Below are 25,329 nucleotides of genomic sequence, written 5' to 3' on the forward strand. Positions count from 1 at the left end.
GTGATATAGTCAGGATGTGATATAGTCAGGCTGTGATATAGTCAGTATGGTGTGTGATATAGTCAGGATGTCATATTGTAAGGATGTGATATAGTCAGTTTGTTGCGTGATATAGTCAGGATGTGATATAGTCAGGATGTGATATAGTCAGGATGTGATATATTTAAGATGTGATATAGTCAGGATGTGATATCGTCAGGATGTGATATAGTCAGGATGGTGTGTGATATAGTCAGGATGTGATATAGTCAAAATGTGATATAGACAGGTTGTGATATAGTCAGGATGTGATAGAGTCAGGTTGTGATATAGTCAGGATGTGATATAGTTAGGATTGTGTGTGATATTGTCAGGATGTGATATAGTCAGAATGTGATATAGTCAGGATGTGATATAGTGAGGATGGGGTGTGATATATTCAGGATGTGATATAGTCAGTGTGGTGTGTGATATAGTCAGGATGTGATATAGTCAGGTTGTGATATAGTCAGGATGTGATATAGTCAGGATGGTGTGTGATATATTCAGGATGTGATATAGTCAGGATGTGATATAGTCAGGATGGTGTCTGATATAGTCAGGATTTGATATAGTCAGGATGTGATATAGTCAGGATGTGATATAGTCTGGATGTGATAGAGTCTGGTTTTGATATAGTCAGGATGGTGTTTGATATAGTCAGGATGTGATATAGTCAGGTTGTGATATAGTCAGCATGGTGTCTGATATAGTCAGGATTTGATATAGTCAGGATGTGATATAGTCAGGATGTGATATAGTCTGGATGTGATAGAGGCAGGATCTGATATAGTCAGGATGGTGTCTGATATAGTCAGGATGTGATATAGTCAGGATGTGATATAGTCAGGATGTGATACAGTCAGGATTGTGTGATATAGTCAGGATGTGATACAGTCAGAATGTGATATAGTCAAGATGTGATATAGTCAGAATGGTGTGTGATATCGTCAGGTTGTGATATAGTTAGGATGTGATATAGTCAGGATGTGATATACTCAGGCTGTGATATATTCAGGATGTGATATAGTCAGGACGGTTTGTGATATAGTCAGGATGTGATATTTATCAGGATGTTGTTTGATATATACAGGATGTGATATAGTCAGGATGTGTTATAGTCAGGATGTGATATAGTCAGGATGGTGTGTGTTATAGTCAGGATGTGATATAGTCAGGATGTGATACAGTCAGGATGTGATATAGTCAGTATGGTGTGTGATATAGTCAGGATGTGATATAGTCAGGTTGTGATATAGTCAGGATGTGATATAGTCAGTATGGTGTGTGATATACTCAGGATTTGATATAGTCAGGATGTGATATAGTCAGGCTGTGATATAGTCAGTATGGTGTGTGATATAGTCAGGATGTCATATTGTAAGGATGTGATATAGTCAGTTTGTTGTGTGATATAGTCAGGATGTTATATAGTCAGGATGTGATATAGTCAGGATGTGATATAGTCAGTATGGTGTGTGATATAGTCAGGATGTAATATAGTCAGGATGTGATATAGTCAGGATGTGATATAGTCAGTATCGTGTGTGATATAGTCAGGATGTAATATAGTCAGGATGTGATATTGTCAGGATGTGATATAGTCAGTATGGTGTGTGATATAGTCAGGATGTGATATAGTCAAGATGTGATATAGTCAGGATGTGATTTGTCAGGATGTGATATAGTCAGGATGTGATATAGTCAGGATGTGACATAGTCAGGATGTGATATAGTCAGTATGGTGTGTGATATAGTCAGGATGTGATATAGTCAAGATGTGATATAGTCAGGATGTGATATAGTCAGGAATGTTTGTGATATAGTCAGGATGTGATATAGTCAGGATATGATATAGTCAGGAATGTTTGTGATATAGTCAGGATGTGATATAGTCAGGATGTGATATAGTCAGGATGTGATATAGACAGGATGTGATATAGTCAGGATGTGATATAGTCAGGAATGTTTGTGATATAGTCAGGATGTGATATAGTCAGGATGTGATATAGTCAAGATGTGATATAGTCAGGATGGTGTGTGATATAGTCAGGATGTTATATAGTCAGGATGTGATATAGTCAGGATGTGATATAGTCAGGATGTGATATATTTAGGATTGTGTCTGATATAGTCAAGATGTGATATAGTCAGGATGTGATATAGTCAGGATGTTGTGTGATATAGTCAGGATGTGATATAGTCAGGATGAGATATAGTCAAGATGTGATATAGTCATGATGTGATATAGACAGGATGTGATATAGTCAGGATGGTGTGTGATATAGTCAGGATGTGATATAGTCAGGATGTGATATAGTCAGGATGTGATATAGTCAGGATGGTGTGTGATATAGTCAGGATGTGATATAGTCAGGATGTGATATAGTCAGGATGTGATATAGACAGGATGTGATATAGTTAAGATGTGATATAGTCAGGATGTGATATAGTCAGGATGGTGTGTGATATAGTCAGGATGTGATATAGTCAAGATGTGATATAGACAGGTTGTGATATAGTCAGGATGTGATAGAGTCAGGTTGTGATATAGTCAGGACGTGATATAGTCAGGATTGTGTGTGATATTGTCAGGATGTGTTATAGTCAGAATGTGATATAGTCAGGATGTGATATAGTGAGGATGGTGTGTGATATATTCAGGATGTGATATAGTCAGTGTGGTGTGTGATATAGTCAGGATGTGATATAGTCAGGATGTGATATAGTCAGGATGTGATATAGTCAGGATGTGATACAGTCAGGATGTGATATAGTCATTATGGTGTGTGATATAGTCAGGATGTGATATAGTCAGGTTGTGATATAGTCAGGATGTGATATAGTCAGTATGGTGTGTGATATACTCAGGATGTGATATAGTCAGGATGTGATATAGTCAGGCTGTGATATAGTCAGTATGGTGTGTGATATAGTCATGATGTCATATTGTAAGGATGTGATATAGTCAGTTTGTTGTGTGATATAGTCAGGATGTTATATAGTCAGGATGTGATATAGTCAGGATGTGATATAGTCAGTATGGTGTGTGATATAGTCAGGATGTAATATAGTCAGGATGTGATATAGTCAGGATGTGATATAGTCAGTATGGTGTGTGATATAGTCAGGATGTGATATAGTCAAGATGTGATATAGTCAGGATGTGATTTGTCAGGATGTGATATAGTCAGGATGTGATATAGTCAGAATGTGACATATTCAGGATGTGATAAAGTCAGTATGGTGTGTGATATATTCAGGATTTGATATAGTCAAGTTGTGATATAGTCAGGATGTGATATAGTCAGGAATGTTTGTGATATAGTCAGGATGTGATATAGTCAGGATATGATATAGTCAGGAATGTTTGTGATATAGTCAGGATGTGATATAGTCAGGATGTGATATAGTCAGGATGTGATATAGACAGGATGTGATATAGTCAGGATGTGATATAGTCAGGAATGTTTGTGATATAGTCAGGATGTGATATAGTCAGGATGTGATATAGTCGGGATGTGATATCGTCAGGATGTGATAAAGTCAAGATGTGATATAGTCAGGATGGTGTGTGATATAGTCAGGATGTGAGAAAGTCAGGTTGTGATATAGTCAAGAAGTGATATAGTCAGGATGGTGTGTGATATAGTCAGGATATTCTATAGTCAGGATGTGATATAGTCAGGATGTGATATAGTCAGGATGTGATATATTCAGGATGGTGTCTGATATAGCCAAGATGTGATATAGTCAGAATGTGATATAGTCAGGATGGTGTGTGATATAGTCAGGATGTGATATAGTCAGGATGTGTTATAGTCAAGATGTGATATAGTCAGGATGTGATATAGACAGGATGTGATATAGTCAGGATGTGATATAGTCATGATGGTGTGTGATATAGTCTGGATGTGGTATAGTCAGGATGCGATATAGTCAGGATGTCATATAGTCAGGATGGTGTGTGATATAGTCAGGATGTGATTTAGTCAGGATGTGATATAGTCAAGATGTGATATAGTCAGGATGGTGTGTGATATAGTCAGGATGTTATATAGTCAGGATGTGATATAGTCAGGATGTGATATAGTCAGGATGTGATATATTTAGGATTGTGTCTGATATAGTCAAGATGTGATATAGTCAGGATGTGTTATAGTCAGGATGGTGTGTGATATAGTCAGGATGTGATATAGTCAGGATGTGATATAGTCAGGATGTGATATAGTCAGGATGTGATATATTCAGGATGGTGTCTGATATAGCCAAGATGTGATATAGTCAGGATGTGATATAGTCAGGATGGTGTGTGATATAGTCAGGATGTGATATAGTCAGGATGTGTTATAGTCAAGATGTGATATAGTCAGGATGTGATATAGACAGGATGTGATATAGTCAGGATGTGATATAGTCATGATGGTGTGTGATATAGTCTGGATGTGATATAGTCAGGATGCGATATAGTCAGGATGTCATATAGTCAGGATGGTGTGTGATATAGTCAGGATGTGATTTAGTCAGGATGTGATATAGTCAAGATGTGATATAGTCAGGATGGTGTGTGATATAGTCAGGATGTTATATAGTCAGGATGTGATATAGTCAGGATGTGATATAGTCAGGATGTGATATATTTAGGATTGTGTCTGATATAGTCAAGATGTGATATAGTCAGGATGTGATATAGTCAGGATGCTGTGTGATATAGTCAGGATGTGATATAGTCAGGATGAGATATAGTCAAGATGTGATATAGTCATGATGTGATATAGACAGGATGTGATATAGTCAGGATGGTGTGTGATATAGTCAGGATGTGATATAGTCAGGATGTGATATAGTCAGGATGTGATATAGTCAGGATGGTGTGTGATATAGTCAGGATGTGATATAGTCAGGATGTGATATAGTCAGGATGTGATATAGTCAGGATGTGATATAGTTAAGATGTGATATAGTCAGGATGTGATATAGTCAGGATATGATATAGTCAGGATGGTGTGTGATATAGTCAGGATGTGATATAGTCAAGATGTGATATAGACAGGTTGTGATATAGTCAGGATGTGATAGAGTCAGGTTGTGATATAGTCAGGACGTGATATAGTCAGGATTGTGTGTTATTGTCAGGATGTGATATAGTCAGAATGTGATATAGTCAGGATGTGATATAGTGAGGATGGTGTGTGATATATTCAGGATGTGATATAGTCAGTGTGGTGTGTGATATAGTCAGGATGTGATATAGTCAGGATGTGATATAGTCAGGATGGTGTGTGATATAGTCAGGATGTGATATAGTCAGGATGTGATATAGTCAGGATGGTGTCTGATATAGTCAGGATTTGATATAGTCAGGATGTGATATAGTCAGGATGTGATATAGTCTGGATGTGATAGAGTCTGGTTCTGATATAGTCAGGATGGTGTTTGATATAGTCAGGATGTGATATAGTCAGGTTGTGATATAGTCAGGATGGTGTCTGATATAGTCAGGATTTGATATAGTCAGGATGTGATATAGTCAGGATGTGATATAGTCTGGATGTGATAGAGTCAGGATCTGATATAGTCAGGATGGTGTCTGATATAGTCAGGATGTGATATAGTCAGGATGTGATATAGTCAGGATGTGATGCAGTCAGGATTGTGTGATATAGTCAGGATGTGATATAGTCAGAATGTGATATAGTCAAGATGTGATATAGTCAGAATGGTGTGTGATATCGTCAGGTTGTGATATAGTTAGGATGTGATATAGTCAGGATGTGATATAGTCAGGATGTGATATATTCAGGATGTGATATAGTCAGGATGTGATATAGTCAGTATGGTGTGTGATATATTCAGGATGTAATATAGTCAGGATGTGATATAGACAGGATGTGATATAGTCAGTATCGTGTGTGATATAGTCAGGATGTATTATAGTCAGGATGTGATATTGTCAGGATGTGATATAGTCAGTATGGTGTGTGATATAGTCAGGATGTGATATAGTCAAGATGTGGTATAGTCAGGATGTGACATAGTCAGGATGTGATATAGTCAGTATGGTGTGTGATATAGTCAGGATGTGATATAGTCAAGATGTGATATAGTCAGGATGTGATATAGTCAGGAATGTTTGTGATATAGTCAGGATGTGATATAGTCAGGATATGATATAGTCAGGAATGTTTGTGATATAGTCAGGATGTGATATAGTCAGGATGTGATATAGTCAGGATGTGATATAGACAGGATGTGATATAGTCAGGATGTGATATAGTCAGGAATGTTTGTGATATAGTCAGGATGTGATATAGTCAGGATGTGATATAGTCGGGATGTGATATCGTCAGTATGTGATAAAGTCAAGATGTGATATAGTCAGGATGGTGTGTGATATAGTCAGGATGTGATATAGTCAGGTTGTGATATAGTCAAGATGTGATATAGTCAGGATGGTGTGTGATATAGTCAGGATGTTCTATAGTCAGGATGTGATATAGTCAGGATGTGATATAGTCAGGATGTGATATATTCAGGATGGTGTCTGATATAGCCAAGATGTGATATAGTCAGGATGTGATATAGTCAGGATGGTGTGTGATATAGTCAGGATGTGATATAGTCAGGATGTGTTATAGTCAAGATGTGATGTAGTCAGGATGTGATATAGACAGCATGTGATATAGTCAGGATGTGATATAGTCATGATGGTGTGTGATATAGTCAGGATGTGATATAGTCATGATGCGATATAGTCAGGATGTCATATAGTCAGGATGGTGTGTGATATAGTCATGATGTGATTTAGTCAGGATGTGATATAGTCAAGATGTGATATAGTCAGGATGGTGTGTGATATAGTCAGGATGTTATATAGTCAGGATGTGATATAGTCAGGATGTGATATAGTCAGGATGTGATATATTTAGGATTGTGTCTGATATAGTCAAGATGTGATATAGTCAGGATGTGATATAGTCAGGATGTTGTGTGATATAGTCAGGATGTGATATAGTCAGGATGAGATATAGTCAAGATGTGATATAGTCATGATGTGATATAGACAGGATGTGATATAGTCAGGATGGTGTGTGATATAGTCAGGATGTGATATAGTCAGGATGTGATATAGTCAGGATGTGATATAGTCAGGATGGTGTGTGATATAGTCAGGATGTGATATAGTCAGGATGTGATATAGTCAGGATGTGATATAGTCAGGATGTGATATAGTTAAGATGTGATATAGTCAGGATGTGATATAGTCAGGATATGATATAGTCAGGATGGTGTGTGATATAGTCAGGATGTGATATAGTCAAGATGTGATATAGACAGGTTGTGATATAGTCAGGATGTGATAGAGTCAGGTTGTGATATAGTCAGGACGTGATATAGTCAGGATTGTGTGTTATTGTCAGGATGTGATATAGTCAGAATGTGATATAGTCAGGATGTGATATAGTGAGGATGGTGTGTGATATATTCAGGATGTGATATAGTCAGTGTGGTGTGTGATATAGTCAGGATGTGATATAGTCAGGATGTGATATAGTCAGGATGTGATATAGTCAGGATGGTGTGTGATATAGTCAGGATGTGATATAGTCAGGATGTGATATAGTCAGGATGGTGTCTGATATAGTCAGGATTTGATATAGTCAGGATGTGATATAGTCAGGATGTGATATAGTCTGGATGTGATAGAGTCTGGTTCTGATATAGTCAGGATGGTGTTTGATATAGTCAGGATGTGATATAGTCAGGTTGTGATATAGTCAGGATGGTGTCTGATATAGTCAGGATTTGATATAGTCAGGATGTGATATAGTCAGGATGTGATATAGTCTGGATGTGATAGAGTCAGGATCTGATATAGTCAGGATGGTGTCTGATATAGTCAGGATGTGATATAGTCAGGATGTGATATAGTCAGGATGTGATGCAGTCAGGATTGTGTGATATAGTCAGGATGTGATATAGTCAGAATGTGATATAGTCAAGATGTGATATAGTCAGAATGGTGTGTGGTATCGTCAGGTTGTGATATAGTTAGGATGTGATATAGTCAGGATGTGATATAGTCAGGATGTGATATATTCAGGATGTGATATAGTCAGGATGTGATATAGTCAGTATGGTGTGTGATATATTCAGGATGTAATATAGTCAGGATGTGATATAGACAGGATGTGATATAGTCAGTATCGTGTGTGATATAGTCAGGATGTATTATAGTCAGGATGTGATATTGTCAGGATGTGATATAGTCAGTATGGTGTGTGATATAGTCAGGATGTGATATAGTCAAGATGTGGTATAGTCAGGATGTGACATAGTCAGGATGTGATATAGTCAGTATGGTGTGTGATATAGTCAGGATGTGATATAGTCAAGATGTGATATAGTCAGGATGTGATATAGTCAGGAATGTTTGTGATATAGTCAGGATGTGATATAGTCAGGATATGATATAGTCAGGAATGTTTGTGATATAGTCAGGATGTGATATAGTCAGGATGTGATATAGTCAGGATGTGATATAGACAGGATGTGATATAGTCAGGATGTGATATAGTCAGGAATGTTTGTGATATAGTCAGGATGTGATATAGTCAGGATGTGATATAGTCGGGATGTGATATCGTCAGTATGTGATAAAGTCAAGATGTGATATAGTCAGGATGGTGTGTGATATAGTCAGGATGTGATATAGTCAGGTTGTGATATAGTCAAGATGTGATATAGTCAGGATGGTGTGTGATATAGTCAGGATGTTCTATAGTCAGGATGTGATATAGTCAGGATGTGATATAGTCAGGATGTGATATATTCAGGATGGTGTCTGATATAGCCAAGATGTGATATAGTCAGGATGTGATATAGTCAGGATGGTGTGTGATATAGTCAGGATGTGATATAGTCAGGATGTGTTATAGTCAAGATGTGATGTAGTCAGGATGTGATATAGACAGCATGTGATATAGTCAGGATGTGATATAGTCATGATGGTGTGTGATATAGTCAGGATGTGATATAGTCATGATGCGATATAGTCAGGATGTCATATAGTCAGGATGGTGTGTGATATAGTCATGATGTGATTTAGTCAGGATGTGATATAGTCAAGATGTGATATAGTCAGGATGGTGTGTGATATAGTCAGGATGTTATATAGTCAGGATGTGATATAGTCAGGATGTGATATAGTCAGGATGTGATATATTTAGGATTGTGTCTGATATAGTCAAGATGTGATATAGTCAGGATGTGATATAGTCAGGATGTTGTGTGATATAGTCAGGATGTGATATAGTCAGGATGAGATATAGTCAAGATGTGATATAGTCATGATGTGATATAGACAGGATGTGATATAGTCAGGATGGTGTGTGATATAGTCAGGATGTGATATAGTCAGGATGTGATATAGTCAGGATGAGATATAGTCAGGATGTGATATATTTAAGATGTGATATAGTCAGGATGTGATATAGTCAGGATGTGATATAGTCAGGATGGTGTGTGATATAGTCAGGATGTGATATAGTCAAGGTGTGATATAGACAGGTTGTGATATAGTCAGGATGTGATAGAGTCAAGTTGTGATATAGTCAGGATGTGATATAGTCAGGATTGTGTGTGATATAGTCAGGATGTGATATAGTCAGAATGTGATATAGTCAGGATGTGATATAGTGAGGATGGTGAGTGATATATTCAGGATGTGATATAGTCAGTGTGGTGTGTGATATAGTCAGGATGTGATATAGTCAGGTTGTGATATAGTCAGGATGTGATATAGTCAGGATGGTGTGTGATATAGTCAGGATGTGATATAGTCAGGATGTGATATAGTCAGGATGGTGTCTGATATAGTCAGGATTTGATATAGTCAGAATGTGATATAGTCAGGATGTGATATAGTCTGGATGTGATAAAGTCTGGTTTTGATATAGTCAGGATGGTGTTTGATATAGTCAGGATGTGATATAGTCAGGTTGTGATATAGTCAGCATGGTGTCTGATATAGTCAGGATTTGATATAGTCAGGATGTGATATAGTCAGGATGTGATATAGTCTGGATGTGATAGAGTCAGGATCTGATATAGTCAGGATGGTGTCTGATATAGTCAGGATGTGATATAGTCAGGATGTGATATAGTCAGGATGTGATACAGTCAGGATTGTGTGATATAGTCAGGATGTGATACAGTCAGAATGTGATATAGTCAAGATGTGATATAGTCAGAATGGTGTGTGATATCGTCAGGTTGTGATATAGTTAGGATGTGATATAGTCAGGATGTGATATACTCAGGCTGTGATATATTCAGGATTTGATATAGTCAGGATGTGATATAGTCAGTATGGTGTGTGATATAGTCAGGATGTGATATAGTCAGGATGTGATATAGTCAGGATGTGATATAGTCAGGATGTGATATAGTCAGGATGTGATATAGTCAGGATGGTGTGTGATATAGTCAGGATGGTGTGTGATATAGTCAGGATGTGATATAGTCAGGATGTGATATAGTCAGGACGGTTTGTGATATAGTCAGGATGTGATATTTATCAGGATGTTGTTTGATATATACAGGATCTGATATAGTCAGGATGTGTTATAGCCAGGATGTGATATAGTCAGGATGGTGTGTGATATAGTCAGGATGTGATATAGTCGGTATGGTGTGTGATATAGTCAGGACGTGATATAGTGAGGATGTGATATAGTCAAGATGTGATATAGTCAGGATGTGATATAGTCAGGATTTGATATAGTCAAGATGTGATATAGTCAGGATGGTGTGTGATATAGTCAGGATGTTATATAGTCAGGATGTGATATAGTCAGGATGTGATATAGTCAGGATGTGATATAGTCAGGATGTGATATAGTCAGGATGTGATATAGTCAGTATGTGATATAGTCAGGATGTGATATAGTCAGGATGGTGTGTGATATAGTCAGGATGTGATGTAGTCAGTATGGTGTGTGATTTGGTCAGGATGTGATATAGTCAGGATGTGATATAGTCAGGATGTGATATTGTCAGGATGTGATATAGTCAGGATGTGATATAGTCAGGATGTGATATATTCAGGATGGTGTGTGATATGTTCAGGATGTGATATAGTCAGGATGGTGTGTGATATACTCAGGATGAGATATAGTCAAGATGTGATATAGTCAGGATGTGATATAGTCAGGATGTGTTATAGTCAAGATGTGATATAGTCAGGATGTGATATAGACAGGATGTGATATAGTCAGGATGTGATATAGTCATGATGGTGTGTGATATAGTCAGGATGTGATATAGTCAGGATGCGATATAGTCAGGATGTCATATAGTCAGGATGGTGTGTGATATAGTCATGATGTGATTTAGTCAGGATGTGATATAGTCAAGATGTGATATAGTCAGGATGGTGTGTGATATAGTCAGGATGTTATATAGTCAGGATGTGATATAGTCAGGATGTGATATAGTCAGGATGTGATATATTTAGGATTGTGTCTGATATAGTCAAGATGTGATATAGTCAGGATGTGATATAGTCAGGATGTTGTGTGATATAGTCAGGATGTGATATAGTCAGGATGAGATCTAGTCAAGATGTGACATAGTCATGATGTGAAATAGACAGGATGTGATATAGTCAGGATGGTGTGTGATATAGTCAGGATGTGATATAGTCAGGATGTGATATAGTCAGGATGTGATATAGTCAGGATGTGATATATTTAAGATGTGATATAGTCAGGATGTGATATAGTCACGATGTGATATAGTCAGGATGGTGTGTGATATAGTCAGGATGTGATATAGTCAAGATGTGATATAGACAGGTTGTGATATAGTCAGGATGTGATAGAGTCAGGTTGTGATATAGTCAGGATGTGATATAGTCAGGATTGTGTGTGATATAGTCAGGATGTGATATAGTCAGAATGTGATATAGTCAGGATGTGATATAGTGAGGATGGTGTGTGATATATTCAGGATGTGATATAGTCAGTGTGGTGTGTGATATAGGCAGGATGTGATATAGTCAGGTTGTGATATAGTCAGTATGTGATATATTCAGGATGGTGTGTGATATAGTCAGGATGTGATATAGTCAGGATGTGATATAGTCAGGATGGTGTCTGTTATAGTCAGGATTTGATATAGTCAGGATGTGATATAGTCAGGATGTGATATAGTCTGGATGTGATAGAGTCTGGATTTGATATAGTCAGGATGGTGTTTGATATAGTCAGGATGTGATATAGTCAGGTTGTGATATAGTCAGCATGGTGTCTGATATAGTTCGGATGTGATAGAGTCAGGATCTGATATAGTCAGGATGGTGTCTGATATAGTCAGGATGTGATATAGTCAGGATGTGATATAGTCAGGATGTGATACAGTCAGGATTGTGTGATATAGTCAGGATGTGATACAGTCAGAATGTGATATAGTCAAGATGTGATATAGTCAGAATGGTGTGTGATATCGTCAGGTTGTGATATAGTTAGGATGTGATATAGTCAGGATGTGATATACTCAGGCTGTGATATATTCAGGATGTGATATAGTCAGGATGTGATATAGTCAGTATGGTGTGTGATATAGTCAGGATGTGATATAGTCAGGATGTGATATAGTCAGGATGTGATATAGTCAGGATGTGATATAGTCAGGATGTGATATAGTCAGGATGGTGTGTGATATAGTCAGGATGGTGTGTGATATAGTCAGGATGTGATATAGTCAGGATGTGATATAGTCAGGACGGTTTGTGATATAGGCAGGATGTGATATTTATCAGGATGTTGTTTGATGTATACAGGATCTCATATAGTCAGGATGTGTTATAGTCAGGATGTGATATAGTCAGGATGGTGTGTGATATAGTCAGGATGTGATATAGTCGGTATGGTGTGTGATATAGTCAGGATGTGATATAGTGAGGATGTGATATAGTCAAGATGTGATATAGTCAGGATGTGATATAGTCAGGATTTGATATAGTCAAGATGTGATATAGTCAGGATGGTGTGTGATATAGTCAGGATGTTATATAGTCAGGATGTGATATAGTCAGGATGTGTTATAGTCAGGATGTGATATAGTCAGGATGTGATATAGTCAGGATGGTGTCTGATATAGTCAGGATTTGATATAGTCAGGATGTGATATAGTCAGGATGTGATATAGTCTGGATGTGATAGAGTCTGGTTTTGATATAGTCAGGATGGTGTTTGATATAGTCAGGATGTGATATAGTCAGGTTGTGATATAGTCAGCATGGTGTCTGATATAGTCAGGATTTGATATAGTCAGGATGTGATATAGTCAGGATGTGATATAGTCTGGATGTGATAGAGTCAGGATCTGATATAGTCAGGATGGTGTCTGATATAGTCAGGATGTGATATAGTCAGGATGTGATATAGTCAGGATGTGATACAGTCAGGATTGTGTGATATAGTCAGGATGTGATACAGTCAGAATGTGACATAGTCAAGATGTGATATAGTCAGAATGGTGTGTGATATCGTCAGGTTGTGATATAGTTAGGATGTGATATAGTCAGGATGTGATATACTCAGGCTGTGATACATTCAGGATGTGATATAGTCAGGATGTGATATAGTCAGTATGGTGTGTGATATAGTCAGGATGTGATATAGTCAGGATGTGATATAGTCAGGATGTGATATAGTCAGGATGTGATATAGTCAGGATGTGATATAGTCAGGATGGTGTGTGATATAGTCAGGATGGTGTGTGATATAGTCAGGATGTGATATAGTCAGGATGTGATATAGTCAGGACGGTTTGTGATATGGTCAGGATGTGATATTTATCAGGATGTTGTTTGATATATACAGGATCTGATATAGTCAGGATGTGTTATTGTCAGGATGTGATATAGTCAGGATGGTGTGTGATATAGTCAGGATGTGATATAGTCGGTATGGTGTGTGATATAGTCAGGATGTGATATAGTGAGGATGTGATATAGTCAAGATGTGATATAGTCAGGATGTGATATAGTCAGGATTTGATATAGTCAAGATGTGATATAGTCAGGATGGTGTGTGATATAGTCAGGATGTTATATAGTCAGGATGTGATATAGTCAGGATGTGTTATAGTCAGGATGTGATATAGTCAGGATGTGATATATTCAGGATGTGATATAGTCAGTATGTGATATAGTCAGGATGTGATATAGTCAGGATGGTGTGTGATATAGTCAGGATGTGATGTAGTCAGTATGGTGTGTGATTTGGTCAGGATGTGATATAGTCAGGATGTGATATAGTCAGGATGTGATATTGTCAGGATGTGATATAGTCAGGATGTGATATAATCAGGATGGTGTGTGATATAGTCACGATGTGATATAGTCAGGATGTGATATAGTCAGGATGTGATATAGTTAGGATGTGATATGGTCAGGATGTGATATAGTCATGATGGTGTGTGATATTTTCAGGATGTGATATAGTCAGGGTGTGATATAGTCAGGATGTGATATAGTCAGGATGGTGTGTGATATAGTCAGGATGTGATATATTCACGATGTGATATAGTCAGGATGGTGTGTGATATAGTCAGGATGTGATACAGTCAGGATGTGATATAGTCAGGATTTGATGTAGTCAAGATGTGATATAGTCCGGATGTTGTGTGATATAGTCAGGATGTGATATAGTCAGGATGGTGTGTGATATAGTCAGGATGTGATATAGTCAGGATTTGATGTAGTCAAGATGTGATATAGTCAGGATGGTGTGTGATAGAGTCCGGATGTGATATAGTCAGGATGGTGTGTGATATAGTCAGGATGTGATATAGTCAGGATGTGATATAGTCAGGATGTGATATAGTCAGGATGTGATATAGTCAGGATGGTGTGTGATATAGTCAGGATGTGATATAGTCAGGATGTGATATAGTCAGGATTTGATATAGTCAGGATGGTGTGTGATATAGTCAGGATGTGATATAGTCAGGATGTGATATAGTCAGGATGGTGTGTGATATAGTCAGGATGTGATATAGTCAGGATGTGATATAGTCAGGATGTGATATAGTCAGGATTTGTTGTAGTCAAGATGTGATATAGTCAGGATTGTGTGTGATATAGTCAGGATGTGATATAGTCAGGATGGTGTCTGATATAGTCAGAATTTGATATAGTCAGGATTTGATGTAGTCAAGATGTGATATAGTCAGGATGGTGTGTGATAGAGTCAGGATGTTATATAGTCAGGATGGTGTGTGATATAGTCAGGATGTGATATAGTCAGGATGTGATATAGTCAGGATGTGATATAGTCAGGATGTGATATAGTCAGGATGGTGTGTGATATAGTCAGGATGTGATATAGTCAGGATGTGATATAGTCAGGATGTGATATAGTCAGGATGTGATATAGTCAGGATGGTGTGTGATTTAGTCAGGATGTGATATAGTCAGGATGGTGTGTGATATAGTGAGGATGTGATATAGTCAGGATGTGATTTAGTCAGGATGTGATATAGTTAAATGTGATATAGTCAGGATGGTGTGTGATATAGTCAGGATGTGATATAGTCAGGATGTGATATAGTCAGGATGTGATATAGTCAGGATGTGATATAGTCAGGATGTGATATAGTCAGGATGGTGTGTGATATAGTCAGGATGTGATATAGTCAGGATGTGATATAGTCAGTATGGTGTGTGGTATAGTCAGGATGTGATATAGTCAGGATGGTGTGTGATATAGTCAGGATGTGATATAGTCAGGATGTGATATAGTCAGGAGGGTTTGTGGCTTGGATGTAATAGGAGGTGCCAATGAGTTTCTGCTTCTCCTTCTCAGTGGAAGAGGCCATGAGGAAGAAGCTAGTGTCAAAGTAACAATGAGGTATCTTGATTTTGGGGACTTTTGGCGATGCAGGTTCTACTGAAAGCCAGAGGTGTGATTTTCTTTGTTGTTAATGGTCATTGCCTAGTGGTTATTCAGCAAAGATATTAGCTTTCATCTGTCTGGGTCATATCCATGTCCTATTGCATGTTGTTAAGCGCTGTCATGGGCTGTCACGTGCTGTCATGGGCTGTCACAGGTTATCATGGGCTGTCATTGGCTGTCATGGGCTGTCATGGGCTGTCACGGGCTGTCACAGTTGTCATGGGCTGTCACGGGTTGTCATGGGCTGTCACGGGCTGTCACGGTTTGTCATGGGCTGTCACAGGTTGTCATGGGCTGTCATGGGTTGTCACGGAATGTCTTGGGTTGTCATGGGCTGTCACGGGCTCTCACAGCTGTCACACTTTGTCACGGGCTGTCACAGTTTGTCACGGGCTGTCACGGGATGTCACGGGCTGTCATGGGCTGTCACAGGTTGTCAGGTTATCACAGGCTGTCACGGGTTGTCACGGGCTGTCACAGGTTGTCATGGGCTGTCACGAGCTGTCACGAGCTGTCACAGGTTGTCACAGATTGTCACAGGCTGTCACGGGTTATCACGGGTTGTCACAGTTTGTCATGGGCTGTCACGGGCTGTCACGGGCTGTCACAGGCTGTCACAGGCTGTCACAAGCTGTCACAGGCTGTCACGGGCTGTCACAGGCTGTCACGGGTTGTCACTGGCTGTCGCGGGTTGTCACGGGCTGTCACGCGTTGTCACCGGCTGTCACGCGTTGTTACCGGCTGTCACGGGTTGTCACGGGCTGTCTTGGGCTGTCAAAGGCTGTCATGGGCTGTCACGGGCTGTCACAGGCTGTCACAGGTTGTCACAGGCTGTCACGGGCTGTCACAGGCTGTCACAGGCTGTCACGGGCTGTCACAGGCTTTCACAGGCCATCACGGGCTGTCACGGGCTGTCACAGGTTGTCACGGGCTGTCACGGGCTGTCACGGGCTGTCACAGGCTGTCACAGGTTGTCACAGGCTGTCACGGGCTGTCACAGGCTGTCACGGGCTGTCACGGGCTGTCACAGGCTGTCATGGGCTGTCACGGGCTGTCACAGGTTGTCACAGGTTGTCACGGGCTGTCACGGGCTGTCACGGGCTGTCACAGTCTGTCACAGGTTGTCACAGGCTGTCACGGGCTGTCACGGGCTGTCACAGGCTGTCACGGGCTGTCACGGGCTGTCACAGGCTGTCACAGGTTGTCACCGGTTGTCACGGGCTGTCACAGGTTGTCACAGGTTGTCACAGGGTGTCACAGGTTGTCACAGGTTGTGATGGACTGTCACGGGTTGTCACAGGTTGCCACGGGCATTCACAGGCTGTCACAGGCTGTCACAGGTTGTCACGGGCTGTCACGGGCTGTCACAGGTTGTCACAGTTTGTCACAGGTTGTCACAGGCTGTCACAGGCTGTCACGGGCTGTCACAGGCTGTCACAGGTTGTCACAGTCTGTCATGGGCTGACACGTGCTGTCACGGGTGGTCACAGGTTGTCATGGGCTGACACGTGCTGTCACAGGTTGTCACAGGTTGTCACAGGCCGTCACGGGCTGTCATGGGCTGTCACAGGTTGTCACGGGCTGTCACAGGCTTTCACAGGTTGTCACAGGTTGTCAGAGGTTGTCACGGGCTGCCATAGGTTGTCACAGGTTGTCACAGGTTGTCAGAGGTTGTCACAGGCTGTCATGGACTGTCATGGGCTGTCACAGGTTGTCACAGGCTGTCACAGGCTGTCACAGGTTGTCACGGGCTGTCACGGCCTGTCACAGGTTGTCATGGGCTGTCACAGGTTTGTTTTTTCTCAGCATGGAGCTGAACACTGTGGAGCACTTGTGGACCAACAGAATGTTGCTTTTGCGAAGTAAAAACCATGTTTACTGACACCTAAAAATGCTTATTCATAATAAAATACTGCAGATGCTTGAAATTAAAACAGAAAGTGCTGGAAATGCTCAGCCGGTCAGGCAGTGTCTGAGTGAAGAGAAACAGAGTTAACATTACAGGTTGTGTCTGAGTGAAGAGAAACAGAGTTAACATTACAGGTTGTGTCTGAGTGAAGAGAAACAGTTAACATTACAGGTTGTGTCTGAGTGAAGAGAAACAGAGTTAACATTACAGGTTGATGATCTTTCATCAGAAGTGGACAAAGTTCAAGATGTGACAATTTTTAAGTAACTGTTGTCGCAGGAAATGTGGGGAGTAAAGAATCAAAGGGAAGATCCCCGATAAAGCAGAAAGCAGAATAGTTAAAAGTAGGAACAAGAGACAAAAGTGATGATGGTGCAAGGTAAACAGGAATGGTAATGGGGCAAGTAAAGAAACAAAAGATGTGTTTAAAGGTGAAGAAACAAATCAACAAGCTCTTGGAGAGGTTTGAGTTCATTAAGAAGAGCCAGCATGGATTCGTAAAACACAGATTGTGCTTGGCTAACCTCATTGAATTTTTTGATAAAGTAAAGGAAAAGGTTGATGAAGGGAATGTGGTGGATGTTGTCTATATGGATTTTAACAAATATATTTAACAAAATACCATATAACAGGCTGGTTAACAAAACTGAGGCTCATGGAATAGGAGGGTCAGTGTCCAAATAGATAAAAGAATTGTGTAAAAAAGTCCTTCCTCCCATTTTCCCTGCATCTTTTGCCCAAAACCTTAACTCTGTGTCCTTTAGTCCTTGTACCATCAGCCATTGAGAATAGTTTTCCTTGTCTACCTTATCCAAACCTGTCATAATCCTGTACACCTCTCTCAAATCTCCCTTTGATCTCCTTTGCTCCAAGTAGAACAATCCCAGTTTTCCCACCCTAACATTGCAGCTAAAATTCCCATCCCTGGAATGATTCTGGTAAATATGTCTGCGCCCCGCCCTCTCAAGGATCCTCATATCCTTCCTAAAGTGTGGTGACCAGAACTGGAAGCAAAAGTCTAGCTGGAAGCTAACCAGAGCTTTCTAAAGGCTCATTATAACTTCCCTGCTTTTGTACTCAACGCCTCTATTTATTGAGCCCAAGATCCCATTTGCTTTGCTAACCGCTCTCTCAACTTGCCCTGCCTCCTTCAAAGATCAGTGCAGACAGGAAAGAAAGCAGCAAGCAGGTTGGAGGACAGTGGACAGTTGTGTTTCCCAAGGGTCAGTGCTGGGGACACTGCTTGTTTTTTTGCTTTATACAAATGACTTGAAATGCAGAGTAAAATTTTAAAATTTACTGATGGTAACAAACTTGGAGGAATGGCAAACAATGAGGATGATTTGAATCACCTGCAAAAGGACATGCATAAATTAGCAGAATGAGCAGCCCAGGTTTCAGATGGAATCAACCCAGAGAAGTGTGGGGTGATGCATCTTGGCAGAATGGATGGGGGAAAGCAATATAGGCAGAACGGTGCAGTTCTAAAGGGTGGACAGCAACAGAGGGACCTGGGAGCGCTTGTGCATCAATCTTTGAAGATGACAGGACATATTGAGAATGTGTTTAGGAAAGCATACGGGCTTCATAAATACAGGCATTGAGTACAAAATCAGAGAAGTTATGCTAGACATTTATAAAGATCTGGTTAAGCTACAACTAGAGTATCGTGTCCAGTTCTGGTCACCACACTTTAGGAAGGATATGAGGGACATGGAGAGGGTGCAGAGGAGATTTACCAGAATGTTTAGAGGGATTTTAACTATAAGGTTAGGTTGGAAAAGCTGGGAACTAAGGAGATTAAAGGGAGATGTGATGGAGATGTGCAAGATTATAGCAGATTTGGATAAGGTAGACAAGGAACAATTTTACCAATTATCTGATAGTACAGCAACTAGGGAGCACAGGTTTAAGGTTTTGGGCAAGAGATGCAGGGGATTATGAAGAGGAACTTTTTTACACGGCATGTGGAAATGACCTGGAACCTAATCCCCACAATGGGAATGGAAGTGGAGACATCAATGATTTCAAAAGGAAATTGGATAAACAGTAGGAGGAAAAAACCCCACAGGGCTACACAGGTCGAGTGGGGGAGTGGGACTGAGTGGATTGCTCTGTGGAGAGCCAGTATGGACTTGATGGGTTCAGGGCCCTCTTCTGTGTCCTATATGGCTCCACAATTTATCAATGGGAAAGGCTGAATCATTACTGTGCAACTGAGTCGCTCTTCAGACAACTTTTCTTAGTGGAAACATTGAGCTTTATTAACAAGACAGCAGCAACTACATGTGTGCATCAAACTCTATAACTAACAAAGTACTCTCTCTAGAGTTTCGTAGCTGTTGACGTTGCTCACAGTGTTTTACCACATTTTCAATATGGCCGTCCATCCCCAACCACCAAATAAAACTCCGCACTCTTGTCTTCATTCAGGGCATCCCCGATGGGCATTGTGTAGTTAAGCTAAAAGTGGTTCCCTTCCTTGTGCAGGAACTACTACCCATGCATCCCATAATAGAAAACCATCTTGACTGTTCATCTCCCGTCTTCAATTGAAAAACAGCTTAAAGTCATTAAAGATTGGTTCCTGGGGCCAATCATGTAACACTTGGTCTCTCACTCGAGACAGGATGGATCATGATTCATTCAGTTTCTTTCTTGGCTGGGATAGGCCAGTGAGGAGTCTAGAAAATGCATCATCAATATGAGCTCCTGTGGGATAGTTCATCATCCTCTTGCAAAATGAGGTGACTTAGGGCATTGGCATTTGCTATATGAATCCCTGGTCTATGTACAAAGGTGTATTCATGTGCTGCTAAATAGGGCCCATCTTTGTATTCTTGCAGAAGCTATGGGAGATATAGCCTATTCCTCACTAAACAGACCCAAAAGTGGTTTGTGGTCTGATATTAACAGCACTAACAGCACTGTAGATGTACCTACACTATATGGACTGCAGTGGTTCAAGAAGGCAGCTCAGTGCCACCTTCCCAAGGGCAACTAGGGATGGGCAATAATGCTGGAATTTTTTTCACACCAAAAATAATCAACAGACCTTCCTTTTCAAGCTGAGAATATCCTTTTACAGCTGTGGTAAGTTCAGCAATTGGTAAAGCTGAGTTATTTAAAAATCCCAGAAGGAAACTTTAAACAATTGTCATGACCTTTATTTTTAAGTGGTATGTTTGAGATGCAGCTCTAATTTCAGGAATCAGACCACCAGTTCTCAAAAGGTTTTTATATAGAGCTACATATTTATTAATTTGCACAAGTTGTTTATATACACATGGCTACAAATTACTACTGTCATAACTTTTAATAAATTCCCAAACTAATCCCCATTAAGGCAACAGCAACCCACAGACTTTAACCAGACACCAGGCAAAGCATTTTCACCTTGCAAATTCAAAATGAGGTTCCTTTCACTTTGGTCTCTTTGCAGACAGTGCTAGGCTTACAGGCTAGCAATGTTACATTGCCTCTGCTCTGCACACACAAAACTGTTATCTGTTCTACCCAGCACACCTCATTGAATGTAAATTCTCATTGTATCACCAATCCATTTGAACTCCTCTTCTAACAATAAAACCCCTTTCATAGTACCAATTTTATTAGTAATATAAACATTGCTTGGTCTCTGCTAGCTAGGTGCCAGAATTCACTCCCATTCTTGAATGCTTTATTCAACAAAATGCAAACGTGCTCTACCTCTCTTATACCTCACAGAGTCATAGAGTCAAAGAGGACTACAACACAGAAAAAGGCCCTTCGGCCCATCAAGTCTGCGCCAGTCAAACAAGTACTTAACTATTCTAATCCCGTTTTCCAGCACTAGGCCCATAGCCTTGTTGCCATGGCATCACAAGTGCACATCCAAATACTTCTTAAATGTTATGAGGGTTTCTGCCTCGACCACCCTTTCAGGCAGTGAGTTCCAGATTCCCACCACCCTCTGGGTGAAACAATTCTTCCTCACACCCCCTCTAAACCTCCTGCCCCTTACCTTAAATCTAACACCCCTGGTTATTGATCCCTCCACCAAGGGGAAACGTTCCTTCCTGTCTACCCTATCTATGCCCCTCCTAATTTTATACACCTCAATCATGTGGCCCCTCAACCTCCTCTGCTCCAGGGAAAATAACCCCAGTCTATCCAATCTCTCCTCATAACGAAAACTCTCCAGCCCAGGCAACATCCTGGTAAATCAAAATTAGTATACATCAAAGCACTCAGACTAGCTAGCTTTAATCCATTGGAAATGTACCCACAGACTAACCCCCAATTTTAAAAGAAAATAATTTGCAATAACGTTATATACATTATTAGCTTCATCAGGATACATAGCCTCTGTGCGGTTGTTGATTTTGTGAGATAGGTCCGCTCCCACTCCACAGGGGGACCCGTCACAAGTTAGCACCAGTTCCTTCGTCTGGCCAAATTGGAAAGAGTGTAAGGGTGTTCAACTTTCATGAAGGCTTCTTTTTGGGGTCACTCCCAAAACCAATGCTGGTTTTTCTTAGCAGTGAATGTGGAGGAGCCAGAACGGTGGATAAATTTGGTAGAAATTGCCCATAATAATTTATCATCCCTAAAAATGATTTAAGTTCAGAGGTGTTCTTGGGTGCAGGTGCCTCTTTTATTGCTTTAACCTTCTCTCCAGCTGGGTGTAACCCTTGACCCGGTGGCTCAAATAAATTACTTCATTTGCTTGACAAGTGCATTTTCCCTCCTTCAGGCACATTCCTGCTTCTAAAAATCGTTTCAGGACTTCCTCTAGATTAGCAAGTGCTCCTGTTCTGTGAATCCAGTTATCAGTATAGTGTCCAGGAAGATCACAACCTGAGCTAGTCCCCGCTATCCATTGTCGTCTGAAAAATGGCCCAGGCCTCGGAAACCCCCAAGGGCAGGTGTGTATAATCATATAACCCCTTTGTGGGTATTTATGGTTATGAATTCTCAGGAGGCAACATCCAACTTCAGTTACTGAGCTGCAGTGGTAGAAGCACCTGTATCTGCTTCAGATTTTAATGGTTTTCCATTCATTTGCACTGTAACAAATATTGACTCTGTCTTCCTGACTTTCATGTTGAATAATGAATAAATGTCAGAGTTGGTTGTTTCTGGCCCTTCTACACTGTAGACACTGTTTAAATCTCAATTTGCACCGTCTCATTATGTGTCCACTTCTCCGAAAAAAATAACATTCTACTTTTTTAAATTGCCAATTGCCAGACGACTGATTGTTTCCATGTTGATAAAAGTTATTTTCCAATTTGGTTGCAAAGCTGTTTCCTCTCATCTTTCGGTTAGTGGGGGCTGTCTCCCGCTTTGCGGTGGAGTCCCAGCTTTTTGTGCCTGACTCGGAGAGTGACACCACTTTGCACCCTTTGAATTGCTTGTGAATCCTTACAACACTTTCCATCACCAGCTCCATTTCTAACACTTTCTTAAAATCAAGATTCACTTCAGCTAGCAATCTTCGCTGAATAGCGAGCAATCCCTCAGCATGTCATTCAGGGTTTCACCCAAATCACAATATTTGTTGTTGTTTTAATTTCACCACATGGGGCTCGATTCCGTGAATTGAACCTGAACCTCTGCATTGTGACTGAGGGCTTGGGTTGAAAATGTCCCTAATTCACTGAAAGTCACTGGAGCTGTCAGAGGAGGTGGTGGCATGGTGGTAATGTCACTGGGTTAGTATTCCAGGGACCCAGGGTAATACTGTGGGGACTCGGGTTTGAATCCCACCAGGGCAGATGGTGAAATCTGAATTCAGTTAAGTCTGATGATGACCATAAAACCATTGTCAATTGTTATAAAAACCCACCTGGGTCATTAATGTCCTTTAGGGAAGGAAATCTGCCATCCTTACCTGGTCTGGTCTACATGTGACTCCAGACCCACAGCAATGTGGTTGACTGTTAAATGCCTTCTGAACAAGGGCAGTTAGGGATGGGCAATAAATGCTGGTCTAGCCAGCGAAGCCCATATCCCATGAATGATAAAAAAAGCTTTGAATTAAACTGTAGGTTTTGCTCCCACAAACAATCCAGAGAATCATTCTCCTCTTTTCCTCTCCCATGATTTTGTTTGCTTGAAAGGAGAACACAAGACCAATCATCTGTGGCTGGCTCAAACTGTGGCATTTCAGATGGGTATATCTTCTTTTATTTGTAACAAACTGAGATACTCACAATCACTGGGTGAGGTATAGCACCAAATCTAATTTATCCTCATTGCCAGTTTGTTATAGAGTTGACCTTCAGACAACTTTTCTTAGTGGAAACATTTAACTTTATTTACAGACAGCAGCAGCAACTACACGTGTGCATCAAACTCTGTAACTTACAGGATTATTCTTAAAGCTACAGTCCTACATTTCCCAAAATTACAATTACTACAATTACTAACAGCTGCTGTCTGAGAAAAAGAGGGCAGTGATTATGATCTGAATTTGTTGAACTCAATGTTGGGTCTGGAAGGTTGTAAAGACACCTCATTATAATTCTCTGCCCCACTCCCACTCTGACTTCTCTGCCCTTGGCATCTTACACTGCTCCAAGGAAGTTCAACAGGAACTTGAGAAACAGCATCTATACTTTTGATTAGGTATTTTACAACCTTCTCGATTCAACACTGAGTTCAACAATTTCAGAATGGGTGGGAGAAGTGCTGGTGGGTGTGCGAGGAGTGTGTAGGCATGGGGGAGAGTGGAAGGGGGAGTTTGGGGAATGGGTGAGATGTTGTTGGGTGCAGGATGCGTGGCCTCGTGCCTCCATAGTTACTCCCAACAGCACCCCTGAACTGACCATGTAACAAACTGCCATTGTAGTTGAGGTGAATGATACACACAACAGAGTTTCAGAGGAAGATACCCATATACAAGAAACTATCACCTGGTGAAATATTACAGCTTTCTAAAACTTAGAACTTATGACATTGGTTTAACTTTAATTTTTGAGATTCGAAGATGAATATGGTGAAATGTACATTTTGGAGTGGGCATGTGGAAGAGGTAAGTCTGAGGGAATGAAAAGTTCACATATTATGATATTTCCCAACAGATAATATTCTCGTGAGTTTACACTTTTAGAAAATCTCAGATTTCCCTATCCATCAGAAGGTTCTCCTTGGAAGACTGTGTTTCCCCACCACCCTCAGAGACTATTTCAGAGTTATACTGACTGAGAACTCACAACCTACCTCATTCAGGAGCCCAACATTATCTTGGCAGTGAAAGGAACCCATACCCTGGGAATTATTTTTCTACTGAATCGGTTAGGATAGCCTTGAGTTTATCATGTTGGCCAGGCACAGTTAATCAATATATAAAGAAGGTCAACAAGTCTCATAGTTTATTCCATTTTCTACAGAACATTTTAAAGAAGTGCAAGAAACAATTTTAAGGTCTTGGGGTGGGGCAGTTCCCATAGA

The sequence above is a fragment of the Carcharodon carcharias genome, chromosome 11 (genome assembly GCF_017639515.1).
Source record: "Carcharodon carcharias isolate sCarCar2 chromosome 11, sCarCar2.pri, whole genome shotgun sequence".
Lineage (NCBI taxonomy): Eukaryota > Metazoa > Chordata > Chondrichthyes > Lamniformes > Lamnidae > Carcharodon > Carcharodon carcharias.